A 16,727-nucleotide genomic window follows, 5' to 3' on the forward strand; every position below is an offset into this window, starting at 1 on the left:
GAAAAAGTTTGTGCATCTGATTTTGTGTTTTCTTCAGTTTTTGGTTCCCTAAAAGAAAAAAAAAAAGAAAAGAAAAGAACTTAAATTTCCACAGGGTTTTTCAGTGTCCTGTTAAAATCTGGAATCCACTAATAGTGTCCCATGTATTTCCTGCTTTAGAATAGGTGCTTTACGAAGGAGCCCGTGCAGGAGTTCAGAGGTCAGGTCTTGGCCTCACACTGCCTGAGTTTGAATCCCCACTCACTAGGTATATGACCATGTCCGTGTCATTTCATCACTTTGTGCTTCAGTTTCTTCAATTAGAAGCAGGTGGGGGCAAGCACTGTAATGATTAAAATCCAAGTGGAACCTTAGTGCTGTGCCTGGCTCATAGTAAATGTCATATAAGTATTAGCAAAAGCGTATCATTAATGAAGGTGACCTGAAAATAGTCACTTAGCTGGCAATTAGTGGTTTTAATCAGTGATTACCCTTCCTTCCTTCCTTCCTTTCTTTCTTTCTTTTCTTTCTTCTTTTTTTTTTTTCCACAGTATTAAGGGCTGAACCCAAGGCCTTTCTCATGCTAGACAAACACTCTACCACTGAGCTATATCCCCAGCCCTGGTATTGACCATTTAAAATTATGTATGTTTTGCTAGTGAGAATGTGAAGAAAGGGGAACTCTTATACATTTTTGGAGGGAATGTAAATTAATACAACCATTATGAAAAAACAGGATGGCATCACCTCAAAAAACTAAAAATAGAACTACCATGTAATCCAGCTACTGAGTATATTTCCAAAGGAAATGAAATTAGTCTATTAAAAAGATGGCTTCGCCAGGCATGGTGGCATGCACATGGCCTGTAATCCCAGCGATTTAGAAGGCTGAGACAGGAGGATCGCAAGTTCAAAGCTAACCTCAGGGGCTGTGGATATAGCTCAATTGATAGAGTGCTTTCCTCGTATGCACAAAGTCCTGGATTCAATCCCCAGTGCCACCAAAAAAAAAAAAAAAAAAGCCAGACTCAGCAATAGTGAGGCACTAAGCAACTCACTGAGACCCTGTCTCTGAATAAAATTCAAAACAAGGCTGGAGGTATGGCTTAGTGGTCAAGTGCCCCTGAGTTCAATCCCCGGTACCCCCCCCCAAAAAAAATAGTACTGCATTTTTATTGCAGTACTATTCACAGTGACCAACATATGGATGCCCATCAATGGATGAATGAAAAAATATGCACAGTGGAATATTATTCAGCAATAAAAAATGAAATTCTATCATTTGCAACAATATAGATGAGAGTGGAGGATATTTTAAACAAACCAGGCATAGGAATAAAAATACTATATTATATCTTGGATTTTTAATTTCTGTATGTATGTATGCATGTATGTATTTGCAGTACCAGGACTGAACCCATGAGTGCTCTACCAATGAACCTCATCTCCAGCCCTTTTTACTTTTGAGGTAAAGTCTTGCTAAGTTGTCCAGGCTGGCCTCAAACTTTCTACCCTTCTTCCTCTGCCTCCTGAATTGCTGGGATTACAGGTGTCACCTCCACACCCAGTTAATTTGGATCTTAAATGTCTCCCAAAGGCCATGTGTTAAAGGCTTGGTCACCAGGCTGTGGCACTATTGGGAGGTGGTGGAACCTTTAAATGGGTTATATTGGAGGAAAGTTAGGTTATCGAGAACGTGTCCTTGAACCCCTTGGGATATTGGAACTCCATCCCCTTTTCACTTCCCAACTGCCATGTGGTTAACAGACCTCTGTCATGTGTGCTTGCTGTGATGTACTGTGCCACCACAGGCCCAAAGCAAAAACACCAAGTGACCATGGACTGAAAGCTCTGAAGCTATGAGCCTCAGTCCCCCACAAAAAAAATCCTTCCTTGTTTTAAGTTGTTTATCTCAGGTAATTTGTTGCAGTGACAGAAAACTAAACTCCACATGGTTCTACTCACTTGTGAAAGCTAAAATAGTCAACCTCATCAAAGAAAAGAGTAAAAAAAACCAGAAAAGGGAGCGGGGCAGGGATAGGGAAGTCAAATAATTGGTACCAGAATGCAGTGAGGATGAGTTAGTTCTGGTGTTCTGTAGCACAGTAGCATAACTAGAGTTTACAACATATCCTGTGATATATTAGAGCCAGGCACAGTGGAGCATGCTGTAATCCCAGCTACTCAGGAGGCTGAGGCAGGAGGATCACAAGTTAGAGGCCAACATGGGCTGTGGGGGACCAACCTTGCACGTGACTGGGTCACATTCCCCGGCTGGGTGCTGAGGCGCTCAGTCTCAGAAATGTGGCAGAGCTTTCCCCACCCTTGTTGGGTTCGAGGGTCGGTGTCTTGTGCATGGGTGTGTCTTGCTACAGCCCCATGGGTGAAGCTAGGCTCACCTGTTCCTTTGTAATATAACCCCTTGCCCTGTTTAGGATAGAATCTTCCATGGAAGTGCCTTGTGTGTGTCCCCTTCTCTTACTGAGTCCTTGGGTGTGGCCTACCCAGGTGTCAGTCAACCTGCTGACAGTGGACATCAAGAAGATAGACTCAGCCCCCTGAAACCTGACCCCTTGCTTCATTTGAATAGCTTCTCAATAAAAGGGTCAGCATGTGCTCTCGCTCTCTCTCTTCCTGTGGACCCTTAAGGTCAGAGGAGCTATCACAGCGACCCCAAAGAAAAAGGCATTTGTGTCTCTTGTGTGGTTATTTCATGCAGCCCAGTCAGCCCAGTTCAACTGGAGTGACCCCTGAGCCTTTTAGTCGTGTGAGCAGAAACCCGGCAATGAGCAATTTAGCAAGACCCTGTAAAGACAGGGTAGGATAGGGTATAGAAGAGATGTAGCTCAGTGGTAGAGCACTTACTTAGCATGAGCAAGCCCTGGGTAGAATCCCCAGTGCCACAAGGAAAAAAAAAAAAAAACTGAACCAGGACTTCCACCCTCAGCCATGCCATCAACTCCATAGGCCTACTCCCAAGGAACAAAGCAAGCCTTTAACCCAGGTGGAATCCCAACAGCAATTCTTCCTTTCTTCATTCCCTGTCACTGTCAAAGAAGTCAGCCTCTTGGGTCCCATGATCAGCTTTGAAAACAGGTGAGATCAGATTCATCTTTATGTGGATTCCATATGTACTTTTCAAATACTATATGTTCCATCTGTTGGCATGGGGTGGAGGGTTGTTAGTTTTGGGTTTTTCTTTTTCTTTTGAGGGTGTGGTACTGGGGACTGAGCTCACTGAACACACACTTGACCACTGAGCCACATCCCCAACCCTATTTTGTTTTTTATTTAGAGGGTCTCACTGAGTTGCTTAGTACCTCACTTTTGCTGAGGCTGGCAGTGAATTTGCGATCCTCCTGCCTCAGCCTCCCGAGCTGCTGGGATTATAGATATGCATCACCACACCTGGCAGTATTGTTAGTTTTTTGTCTGGGGTATTTCTGTTTGTTTTGCAATGTTGGGGATCAAAGCCAGGGCCTTGAGCAATACTGCGCAAGCAACTCTACCGCTGAACTACACCCTCTGTACCCTGGGGTCATTTCTTTTATATCTTCCATTTCCTTCCTCATCATTTTCACATTTTCCTTTATGCCAGCAAACTTAGAGTAAAAAAACCTGATAATAAATATCTAATAGGAGTTTGGAGTCTTTGGCGCAACTATTCAAATTTGCTACTGTAGCACCGTAGGAAGAAGGTTAGACAATACGTAGATGAATGAGCTTGGCTGTGTTCCATAAAACTACAAAACAGTGAGCCAAATTTGGTCTGTAGGCCATACCTGGCCTCTGTTTTATGTACTTGATCATACTAAAGATTCTGGTCACCAGAAACAATGGTACATGCCTGTAATCCCAACCACTAGTGAGAATGAGGCAGGAGGATCGCCATGTTCAAGGCTGGCCTCAGCAACTTAGCAAGACCCTGTCTCAAAGAGTAAAAAGGACTAAAGCACCCCTATGTTCAAACCCCAGTACCAAAAAAAAAAAAAAATTCGGTCTGCTTCTATTGTTTGATTTCTGTTGGTTTTATTTTCTGATTATGGATTGACCTTACTTTTACTTTTCTTCTTTGCATGCCTGGTATTTTCCTGCTGAGTGCCAAGCATCACAAAATGTATATTGTAGGCTGCTATAATTATATTTCTTTAAATAGCATCAGACTATTCTTACATGCAGTTAAGTTACTTGCAATCAGTTTGGTCCTTTCAAGTTTTTGCTTTAAAGCTTTCTTATGTTGGCTCTAGTGTAGCCTTTAATTTAGGGTAAAGTTTGGGCTAGGATGTTATCTCAGTGGTAAAGCACTTCCTAGCAGGTGCCAGGTCCTGGGTTCAATCCCTAGCACTGCAAAAATAAAATATAAAAATTAATGATTTAGGGCTAGTTTTGCTCCACTATTAAGGCACTATCCTGAGACTTCTCCCCAATCCAGGCATATTATGAGGTCTTTCCAGGAGGAATAGGCTGGTAGCTATCCAGGACTTGCTTCCTGGTGGTTCTTTCCTGGCCTTGAGGAATTTCCTCTCATACATGTGCAGATAAGTATCCAACAAAGAGCAGATCTCCACAGCTCCTCTCTGTGGGTAGGCTCCTCCTGTCTAGTACTCTTGCCTTACAAAATCAAGCCACTGTCAAGATTCATGATATTTATGTGAGATAGCAGGGATTACAATGATAATACACATGCTATAGTAAAGCATGAGCATTTTCAAAGATGTTGAGGCATGAGGAAGTTTTTAGAGGTCAAAGGGGAGAAATTTGCAACAACTACTAGATACAAATTTCATTATTGGTCATGGAGACCTGAGCTGGAATTGGCGTCAGCTCATTGATGGAGGTTACTGGGCAAGTGTTCTATCAAGAGCATCTTATCTGAATGTTAAACTTTGTTACAGAAATCTGTGTATACGCGCAAGAGGTGTGAAGTATGGAGTGTGTATAGAACAGAAAGGAATTTTATGTGGATCTTCAGAAAGTCTTTATCTCAGAAAGACAAGCTAGAATTGTCCCGCTTCATAATTTCCCAACTCTAGTTTTGTTTGAGACTCCCAAGAAAAATTTCATCTTGGTAGCTGGGTGCAGTAGCACATGCCTATAATCCCAGCACCTAGGGAGTCTGAGACAGGAGAATCATGAGTTCGAAGCCAGCCTCAGCAACAGCAAGGTGCTAAGCAGCTAAGTGAGACCCTGTCTCTAAATAAACTACAAAATAGGGCTGGGGATGTGCCTCACTTCAATCCATGTCACCTCCCCTGCCCCACCCCCCCCCCAAAAAAAAGATGAATGCAGGGCTTTTTTACCATCCAACTGCAATTTTCTTTTGGGTTGCTAGCCTACATACCCCATGTTTTCTGTAATCATGCTAATGTGAATGGAAGTTTGAGTGATTAAATATATGAAAAGTCCATTCACTGCAAAGAATCATTTTGCAAGGCAGTTACATTGGGTCTAGAGAACAAAATTATTCAAGAAATTCTCCAACTGGTGGTGACAGCACATGCCTGTAATTCCAGTGGCTCTGGAGGTAGGAGGATCCTGAGTTTAAAACCAGCCTCAGCAACTAAGCAACTTACAGAGACCCTGTCAAAATAAAATATAAAAAAAGGCTGGGGATGTGACTCAGTGCATAAGCAACTTGGGTTCAATCTCTGGTAAGAAGAAGGAAGAGGAGGAAAGAAGAAGAAATTTTCCACATATTCAGGTGTTTAGGTTCAAGGAGAAGGAGGAGGAATTCTCCACATATTTAGGTGTTTAGTTTCATTTTAGAATCCATGAGCCTTAAGCTGCTCTTTCTTGAAAACACCGACACTGCCAAATGGTTTCTTTTTGCCCTAATCACCTGCAATGCCCTTCCTGCTGTGGGTTGCTGGATTCCAATAAGAAAGTCATCCTCAGTCCCTGCCTGGAGTAAGTCAGAACCCTTAGTTGCATCAGCAAAGGTGTGGAAAGATTGGAGGTTCTGGAGAGTGGACATGGGATACTCCTGTGAGGCCAGCGAGAGGATAAAATCTCTTCCAGGTCCCCCTGGATCGCCACGTGTGGAAGCTGCTGTGGCCAGAAGACCCAGAGAAAAGAGCGCATCACTCAGCGGGATCCAGCCGCCATCACTGGGATGCAGGGAGACACTGGGACATGGGAGAGTGGTTCTCCAAACATCTCCTTTTCTTATACCATTGTCTTTTAAACTTTCTAAATAACTGAAACTTTTTGCACCATATTTCTCCACCAATTTTATAGCTTATTTATACTTAGATATTAAAGTCAACCAGAATAGTAAGACTATGTGTAGGGGGAGGAGAGCGAATTTGATACAGGGTTTTACTAAGTGGACTAAGTTGCTTAGTTCCTCACTAAGTTGCTGAGGCTGCAATTGAACTTGCGATCCTCATGTCTCTGCCTCCCAAATCACTGGTATTACAGATGTGGGCCACTGCAACTGGCCAAACTACTCTTTTTTGTTCTATTGAGGCCTTAAACTGGTTGGAGAAGGACCATCTACATTATGGAAGGCAATAGAAGTCCATTGATTTAAAGGAAAATCTCATCCAAAAACACCCTCCAAGTTGACACATCAAATTAACTCTCCCACAACATCATGGAACCTTGAGCAGATTCCCTGAGGAATGGCCTTGCCTTAGGTAACCATGGAAGAATTGTGTATTCTTGTATTCAACCCCTGCCCCCTCTAGTATCCACAGCTGTTGGGCAGCCCTGGTCACTGCTTCTACCTCCCCAGAAGCCCAGAGCAGATAGCTGGAGACCTGGCCTTGGCCATCCCTCCACCCAGGGATCCTATATACCCTTAGATACTAATCAGGTGGCTTGTCAGGCACTTGGGACAATGTCTAAACACAGCATAGTTGAGGGACCCTCCATGATTTCACTTCCATGGAAGTCTCCAGCAGTAGGTTAACTCTTGACTCACAAAACACAACCCAGGACAAGCAGAGCTCTCTCACCATAGGCCTTTGTGAGCACTATCCCTGAGCACTGACGGCAGTTCTCCAGACATAGCATGGACCACCATCATCAGTGTCATTGGGAGACAAGTACATGTATGTTCTACTTTGGAACAACTGGGTCAGAACCTCTAGAATGGGAACTGGAAAGGAGGGGAGAGGGAGGGCAGCACACTCATGCAATAAAAGTACACGGAGAGGAGAAAGGAATAGCCCCGGATCCCCGGCTGTAAAGAGAGGCTTCTCGACCGCCCCTGCCGCCAAGCCTCACGATGTTGGCGACCCCCCCAACCAGGTCGTTAACAGACAAGTGTCAACAGGTGTTCTGATGATCACCTAAGTTTGAGTACATTAGGCCCTGGTTGCCCTTTCTACTTTCAGTCTGTGGCCATTCACAATTGCCAAGTTCTTTTTGAGAAATGCCAGTGGACATCAGTTATAGAAGCAGATAGGAACACAGGTAAACCCTAGTCATGGCCTTCCTAGTGGAGGTATGTCACTCTGGAGAGCAAGCATCACATTGAGTCTGCAACTATATCAACATTTATTAGCAGCAGGAACAACATACAGCCCCCACCTATCCAGAAAGCCCAGCAAGCTACCCACACTGTTTGTTTAAAGCAGATGGTTTTTGATATTTTTTTTCCCCAGTACTGGGTATTGAACCCAGGAGCTCATGTATGCTAAGCAAGATCTCTACCACTGAGCTAAAACCCCAGACTTTTTTTTTTTTTTTTTTTTTTTTTTGAGATAGGGTGTCACTAAGTTGTTTAGATTAACCTTGAACTTGTGATCCTCTTGCTTCAGCTTCCAAGCAGCTGGAGCCTATGCCACCACACCTGGCAGGACAGTGATTCATAGCTTCTGCTATGCATTAAAATCACCTGGGGATGTTTTAAATTCCCATGCCAGGCTACAACCCAGACTACTCAAATGGGATCTAGAGAGAGGAAGAGATACAGAATTTTTGTTTTGTTTTCTTTAAGCTCCTCAGAGGATTCTCAAGTGCAGCCAGAATTGGAAATTACTGTTTTAGAGCCTCCATCAAACGCTTGGCTTAAAGGCTTCAGTCCCAGGCAATTGCAACAGTATTTTCTATCCAATCAGGTATGAGGAGGGGGGCCTTTGGGAGAAGACATGCAGAACTGAGGGTGCCAGTTCAAGCACCTTCACAGGGTAGAGTCGAGTCCAGGGGCCACAAATCCCCACAAACTTCTTCAAGGACCTCCAGCTGGGGTGTCATCACCAACTGCAGCCATAGACGCTTCATATGGCCGCAGCAAGAGAGGCGCTGCGATTCTGGGTCTCTGGAATCTAACCCTCCAGCGGTAGAAAAAAAAAGTGCTTTTAGCCTAGTCCTCAAAAGGAGGGAAGAGGTAGGAGGGCAGCACACACGTGTAGTAAAAGAACTCAGAGAAGAGAAAGGAATGGCCCCGGAGCCCCGGCTGTAAAGAGAAGCTTCTCCACCGCCCCTGCCGCCAAGCCTCCCCTTTTCCTAGCCAGGTCGTTAACAGACAGTACAGGAAGGTGGACATTGAAAGGAAAGTGATCACAACACTCAAGTGACCAAGAGATCTTTATTGCAGCAGTGCAAAAGAGGAGAAAAAGAGAGAGAGAAGCAAGAGAAGAAAGAGAGCAAGGGAGAGCGAAAGCAAGAGAGGGAGACAGAGACAGACAAGAGAGAGAGAGCGCAAGAGAGAGGGGCCCAGCAGGAGGGAGTTTTTATAGCTCAAATCTCTGGGTCTGCAAGCTGCATTGTTGGCACAAGGGGGGTTAAGTGTTCAGCCTTGAGCGGGGTCTTGAGCATTTGGACTTGAAGCAAATAGGTGATAAAGAACTAGACAGAGGAGGGTTGAGTGGCCAGGTCACCCTGCAATTGACTTTGTTTGGCATGCCCTGCAGACAGCTTAGTTCAGCCTGTCCTGCACCTAACAGACATGATCCTCATACTTGTGGGACTTTGTTCCTGCCTCTGACGGGGATCCATTGCTTTCCAGTCTGCATTTTTTCCATTAGCCATTTGGGTCTGTTTGGCCCTTGACACTGAGCAGTAAGGTATAAACGTGAGGCTTCAGGGCTTGGGCATGGATTTCAGTCCTCAGGTGTTCCCATCCCCACGCTTCTCCTGTCCCCTTCCAAGACCTGAAAGAACTTTTTATTTTATTGTATATTTAAAGCACTAAGTGCAGTTGTAGGTGCACTGAGGAGGAGGAGGAGGAGAGGAGGAGGAGGAGGAGGGAGAGAAGGATGAGGAGGGGGAGAGGAGGAGAGGGAGAAAGAGAAGACTGGGGATGTAGCTCATTGGTAAAGTGCCCCAGGATACGATCCCCAATACTAACAATTGAACAGTAATTAAAACTGATCTTTAAAATCCAGAGACTCCTGTGGGGCACTGTGGGGCATGGCTGTAATCCCTGAGACTCTGCAGGTTGAGAAAGGAGAATCAGGAGTTCAAAGCCAGTCTCAGCAACAGCCAGGCGCCAAGCAGCTCTGTGAGACTCTGTCTCTAAAACACAAAATAGGGCTGGGGACTTGGCTCAGTGGCCGAGTGCCCCTGAGTTCAATACCCAGTACCACCACCACCCACCCCACCCCACCTCACCAAAAAAAAAAAAAAAAAAAAAAAAATATATATATATATATATATATATATAGAGAGAGAGAGAGAGAGAGAGAGAGAGAGAGAGAGAGACTTAATTCCCAGTTTGGTGGTCCATGCCTGTAATCTCACAGTTTGGGAGCCTGAGGAGGTAGGATCAGAACTTCTAGGCCAGCCTCAGCAACTTAGTGAGGCCATGAGGAACTTGGCAAAAGACCCTGTCTCAGAATAAAAAGGCCTGGGGATGTGGCTCAGGAGTAAAGTGTCCCTGGGTTCAATCGCTGGTTTTTTTAGTGCTCCCCCCTTAAAAACACTAAAAACACATAGGAGGTACAGCACAATTTTTTCATGCCTTAAGTAATTTATTCAAGGTTGACTATGTGTCAACTTCAAGAGATACAAAACTGAGTAAGACCCATTTCCTGGGCTCAGCTTGCTGAGTCATCTGGGGAGACAGATGGGAAACAGAGATTGCAGGAGAGGAAGACAATGCTATTAGAGAGGAGGCTGGAATACAAAGAAGCAGGATTAGGGAGCATGACTAAGGAGCAAGGGTCAGGAAAGCCACCTGCAGAGGCTGCAGAGCAGTAGGAGTTAACCAGGTGGCCAGAGAAGTGATGGGGGTGTGCTTCCACATGGTGTCCCTGGAAAACAGCAGCATTTGAGAAGAGAAGGTTCCTCAAACCACCCAAAGTCATATGTGCCTCCAGCATGAGATGTGAGAAGTGGGTCCTCACGAGGAGCCTTCAGTTCACCCCTGCAGCATGACGGGGTCACTGAGGTATCTTCATGTGGGGAGTTTCAGTCAGATTTGCCCCTTAAAGCAATAAAGGTTTGGCCTCCATAGCATTGTTTTGTGGTTGTTGTTTTGGGATGGTTATTTGTTTATTGATTTTGGTGCTGGGAATGAAACCCAGGGTCTTGGGCACGATAGGCAAGCCTTCTACCACTCTACCTCTGATCTACACCCTCAGCCCTTGTGGTATCATTTTTTTCTCAGAGTGTGTTCCATAAACAGTTCCCATTAGGATCCTGGATAGGGGCAGGTGCACATTTAGACATCAGAATCTCACCTAGCGTGATGGCACACTCCTGTAATTCCAGCAACTCAGGAAGCAAAGGCAGGAGGATTGCAGGTTCAGGCCAGCAATTTATAGGGACCTTGTCTCAAAATAAATAAATTAAAAGGGAGGTGCAGCTCAGTGGTAGAGTTCCCTGGGTTTTATCTAGTACCAACACGTAGAATCTGCATTTTAACCTACTTCCTCAGGTGATTCTTCATTGACAGTGCGCGCACACATGCACGCGCGCATACACACACACGCACACACACACGCACACCAAATTACAAAGAACCTCAGATTTAGCAACTGGAAAAGCAGAGGGAACCCTGCATCTAATAATTGAAGAACCAGAAGTCTACAGAAAATGTCACATCATCCTGACCAGAAGATGGCGCAGATTTTCCATTTACCTGATTTCATGTGTGGCTATAAAGATGGAAATCTTGTTCAAAAGACATTGCTTGATCTCCCTGCCTAAATCCAGAAGAGGGCCCCCCAGAAATTGTGATGACAGAGAAAAAACCGGAGAGACTGTGCGTGTTTGAGTGGGGTGTGCTGGGGATTCAACTCAGGACTACCTGAGCACAAAACACATATCCTGCCCCTGAGCTGCACCCCAACCCCAGAAAAACTCTTTCATAAAAGGTGGGAACAGCCATTCATCTCCACAGAAGCCTCTTCCTTAGAGAAAGATTATCTCATAAGGACCTATCCTCTAGGCTGGAATAGTACCAAACCCCAAAGGAAATCTCTAATCTTGTTCTACTTGGGCTGCAGAGTCTGGGTGAGAAGAGGTGGGTCTCTGTAGAATTTCTGGCCTCCAGCCCTGGAAAAAGAAGAGGCTTCTAGACCCAGGGCAAGTGCAGATGGCTCCACAGGGTCCCTAGTGATCCCTCCCCACCAGTTTTTCCTAGTTCCTATTTGAGTCCTGGCATCCATAGGGCTGGAAGCAGAGCCACCACCTTGGCACCAATGCTGAGGAAGAGGTAAGTAGTTGTGGGTATGCAGCAGCCATATCTGTGCAAAACGCCTTGTTCCTCTACACTCAGCACCCTCTTTTGTGTGTGTGTGTGTGTGTGTGTGTGTGTGTGGAGCTAGGGATCAAACCCATGGCCTTGTTCATGTGAGGCAAGCACTCGACCAGCTGAGCTATATCCCCAGCCCTTTTTGTTTTGTTGGTTTGTTTGTTGGTACTAGGGATTGAACCCAGGGGCACTTAGCCAATGAGCTACATCTCTAGCCCTTTTCTTTATATTTTATTTTGAGACAGGACCTGGCTAAATTTCTGAGGCTGACCTTGAACTCACAGTCCTCCCACTTCAGGCTCCTGAACTGCTGGGATTACAGGTGTGGACCACTGCACCTGGCTCTGAGCCCTCTGATGAATTCCAAAAACTCTATCCAGATTTCCCTGCAAACTGGGCCAACAGCCTCCTCTGCCATTCCGTGTTGCTGTTCCAGTTGCTCACCTTTATCTTTCCTTTGCTTTCTTCCTTTAAGTACTGGGGATTGAGCCCAGAGTGTTCTACCACTGAACTACATCTTCAGCCTTTCTTATTTTTTATTTTGAGACAGTCTAGTCTCACTAAGTTGCCAAGGGTTTTCAGAGGTTGCCCACACTGGCCTTGAACTTGTGATCTTTCTGCCTCTGCCTCCTCAGTTGCTAGGATTACAGGTATATGGCACCAAACTCAGTTTCAAAAATGTTCTTTATCATAACTTTTAGTTTCAAAGGATATAATTTTCTAGTGTTTTTTATGTCATTAACACACTTTAAATGTATTTTTTTTAGTCAAAGACAGATTTAGTCCAGTGGATTTCTGGGAAATTTTCATCATATAACCCACCCAGTGGACGGTCATATCAGAAAAACCCTACTTTCTGTGGGGAAAGGCTGGGCTTCATATTTCAGTGAAATAATAATGTATGTACATCCTGGGCACATCTATCTCACTTCTGATTCTAAGTCCAGTGGAAATGTGAGAGTCCAGAAATTGCCACCCAAAATTAGGAAGGACTCTTAAACTGAAGGCAATTAAGAAAAAGCAGGGAGCTGTGGTTGTGGCTCAGTGGTAGAGCACTCGCCTAGCATGTTCAAGGCCCTGGGTTCCATCCTCAGCACCACATAAAAATAAATAAATAAAATAAAGGTATTGTGTCCAACTACAACTAAAAAATAAATATTAAAAGAAAAGAAAAGAAAAAAGCAGAAGTGGGAGGCTCCTCGCTTATCTGCTTAGAAACAGAACATAGATTTACAAAGACAAATATATCTACCCCACCTGGCTGCCCCCACCTGTTTGCACCAGGCAGAGCAAAGGTTAACTTGCTGTGCACAACTTAGGACTCTTGCCCGCCTGGAGACAGTACCCAGGACTATGTTAATAAGCTTTACTCACTAGCTGTTATCTACCAGTCATCCGCTGTCACCTGCCTCTCTAGACTGAAAGTTTTTTTGTTGTTGCCTTCTCATGGCTAAAATGTACTGTTCTTGGGCTGGAGTTGTGGCTCAGTGGTAGAATGCCTAGCATGAGCAAGGCCCTGGGTTCCATCCTCAGCTCCACATATAAATAAAGGTATTGTGTGCAACTACAACTAAAAAATAAATAAGCATTTTTAAAAAATAAGTAAAATGTACTTTTCTTTGTGGAACATACTATGTAAGCTAGAACTGACCACCATATCTGGTTTATGGCTCAGTTCTCCAACTCCCAGTTTGCTTCATGCTAAAAATCTCTTGAGGGCTTTTAATCCTAAATCTTGGCTAAAATCTTCAGGTTTAACCTGTTGGCCTCAAAAATCCTGAGCAGTGGTTTACCTGTGTGTGTATTTATTACTACAGTAATCAGTTATGTGCTTTCCTTAAAATTGAAGTGAGAGGCACCTCTCCATGCAACTTCAGTTATAAAATCACAGGCAACTCTGCTAAAAACAACAGCAAAAGAAATGCCAAGAATCATGCCAGCACAAACACACATTTCCATGTGTGAAGCAAATCAAATGCCATTTCTTTATGCCAAATATTCGGTTGTGGGCTGGGGATGTAACTCAGCAATAGAGCACTTACTTGTCTAGCCTATGTGAGGCCCAGGGTTAAATTTTCAGTCCTGCAAAAATTTTAAATTAAATTTTAAAAGGGTTAGGGGTATGGCTCAGAGGCATAGCATTTGTCAACCATGCCATGAGGTCTTGGATTCAATGCTCAGCACTACAAAAAAAGAAAAAAGAAAAAAAAAGATAAATATTTGGAGTTTGTATGTCTACAGACAATGGAGGTTGGTTTGTCTGCTTGGTTGGGTGCTAGGGTTGTAACCAGGCACATCTTCATCCATGCTAGATGAGGTTTTTACCACTGGGCACCAGTCCTAGGGGGTAGTTTTGTTTTAGAGACAGAATCTAAATAAGTTGCATAAGTTTTGTTTTGTTTAGAGACAAGATCTGAATAAGTTGCTTAAGGCCTAGCTAAGTTGCTGAGGCTGACTTTGAAGTCACGATCTTCCTACCTCAGCCTCCCCAGTTGCTGAGATCACAGGTAGCTTCCATCATCTCACCTGAGAATCTTATTTATTTTTATTTATTTATTTATTTTGCCGGGGCCAGGGGACTACCGGAATTGAACTCATGGGCACTCGACCACTAAGCCACATCCCCAGCCCTATTTTGTATTTTATTTAGAGACAGGGTCTCACTGAGTTGCTTAGCACTTTTCCTGAGGCTACCTTTGACCTTTGGTTCCTCCTGCCTCAGCCTCCCCAGCCTCTGGAATTACAGGCATGCCACCAAGACCAGTCCAGTCTTATGTTTTTGATATTTTAATTTTGACCTGAATAATTTTGATGCTTTCCTATTGAGATGCAACACAAAACTGTAAATGGAATTGCTCTGATTAAGTTTCCTGAATATTGTAAATGTTCTCAAATATAGATAATTTTAAAATATTGTCTTACCATTAAAAAGTAACAACTTGGGTTGGCATTGTGTTTCAAATGTAGAGTGCTTGCCTAGCATGGGTGGGGCACTGGGATCCATTCTCAGCACCACATATAAATAAATAAAATAAAGGCCCATTAACAACAAAAAATTAAAAATAAAAAAAAAGTAACAACTTTTCATCTTCGAAGCCTCCATAAAGATTCTCATGAATGTCCCAGCTGATGGTCTTTTCTTTTTTAATTTTCTTTTTTTTTTTTTTAGTGGTACTGGGGATGAAATTCAAGGTGCTTTGCCACTGAGTTCCATACCCAGGGGTGCTTAATCACTGAGCCACATCCCCAGTCCTTTTTATTTTGAGATAGGGTCTCATTTAATGGCATGGAGCCTTGGTAAATTGCTGAGACTGGCCTTGAACTTGCAATCCTCCTGTCTCGGCTTCCCAAGCCTTATTGGGATGATAGGTGTGCACCTCCATGCCCTGCTCAGGCTGATCCCTTTAAGATTATCAATGAGCCAGTGTGTAAATCACACCTGTAATCCCAGTGTAACAGTGGTCCATTGATGGTTTGGATACAGCCTTGCTGCTCTGCCACTGTGACTGTTTTTTTTTTAAGTATTTATTTATTTATTATTTATTTATTTAGTTAGTTAGTTAGTTAACGGCAGACACAACATCTTTGTTTTATGTGGTGCTGAGGATTGAACTCGGACCGCACGCATGCCAGACGAGCTCGCTACCACTTGAGCCACATCCCCAACCCATGGTTTTTATTTATTGATTTATTTTTAAATGGACATACATGTTTTCTTTTCCTGCTCCTCCCTAATCTCATCCCCCTCCCTATTCTCAGAGAAACAGGATTCCTGGACAGTTTTCTGTCCCTGAGCACACACCCAGCACAGAAACAAAGTAATCCAGACTTTGGGGATGGTCCCAGAAGATCTCAGAAATTACTGTCTCCCAAATTATAGTGGATTACAATTGGAGACAGAAGAGTTGGAATGTAGGGGCTGGGGATGTGGCTCAAGCGGTAGCGCGCTTGCCTGGCATGCGTGCGGCCCAGGTTCGATCCTCAGCACCACATACAAACAAAGATGTTGTGTCCACCAATAACTAAAAAATAAATATTAAAAAATTCTCTCTCTCTCTCTTTCTCTCTCTCTCCCCCCCACCTCCCTCTCTCTTTAAAAAAAAAAGAAGAAGAAGAAGACTTGGAATGTAGACTTTGAATCACCTCTTTTCTTTTTTTAATCTTTTTTTCAGTTGTAGATGGACACTGTGTCATCAGGCAAGGCGGGCATTGACCAAAGTTGGCAGATTTAAAAAGGCCGCTGAACGTGGCTTTATTCAAGATATCACTCCCAGGCGGAACTCATCAGACCCACAGAGTGGACAGGAGAAGGGTCTGAGGAGAAACAGCCTGGGAGCTTGACAGGACTGGACTTTTATGGGGCTTACAGCAGGAAGGGAAGGGCTTGGGACAGGAAAAGGTGTTTTTACTGTCCCTTGAACCAATGGAGTTGGTTGGGGGAGCTGGCTGAGCTCCAGGATTGGCCAGGGGTCCTACTAATTGACAGGAGTTTCCCTGATCACCTGATTGTTTCTTTCCTGAGCCTGCTGCTTTGTTTTAAGTCATGGCCACCGACCTGAGGGACACAACATCATTATTTTATTCATTTATTCTTATGCAGTGCTGAGGATGGAACCAGTGCTTCGTGCATGCTAGCTGAGCACTCCACCACTGAGCCTCAGCCCCAGCGCCTGAATCACCTCTTTAAAAGCCCCCTGCTCCCCTTGATGGGCAGAATCCTCTTTTGCTACCAAAGCAACAAAACTTCTTTTTCCTTTTTCTCAAAAGTGTATCCTCTTCGGGGATTTGGGCAAAACTTTCAGTCACATCAGTATCTCAGAAGGCTGAGAGAGCCCCAAGTTTGAGGTCAGCCTGGGCAATTTGGGAAGACCCTGTCTCAAAAGAAAAAGTAAAAATAAAAAAGACTGAGGATATAGCTCAGTAGTAAAGTACCCTTGGGTTCAACCCCTAGTACAAAACAAACAAACAAACAAACAAAAAATCAATGATGCTAAGATGAAAAGCAAACACCAGTTTTTTTTTCTTAGTTGTAGTTGGACACAATACATTTATTTTATTTATTTATTTTTATGTGTCGCTGAGGATCGAACCCAGGGCCTTG

At 44.1% G+C, this 16,727-nt stretch overlaps 1 protein-coding gene across 1 annotated transcript in view; it reads left to right on the forward strand.

Annotated features, from left to right (window-relative positions):
• Patj (PATJ crumbs cell polarity complex component) overlaps positions 1 to 16,727 on the forward strand; it is a 387,785-nt gene that overhangs the window by 361,125 nt on the left and 9,933 nt on the right. The gene's annotated exons all lie outside the window — the stretch shown is intronic.

This window comes from Marmota flaviventris, chromosome 10, assembly GCF_047511675.1.
Source record: "Marmota flaviventris isolate mMarFla1 chromosome 10, mMarFla1.hap1, whole genome shotgun sequence".
In the NCBI taxonomy this organism is placed as follows: domain Eukaryota; kingdom Metazoa; phylum Chordata; class Mammalia; order Rodentia; family Sciuridae; genus Marmota; species Marmota flaviventris.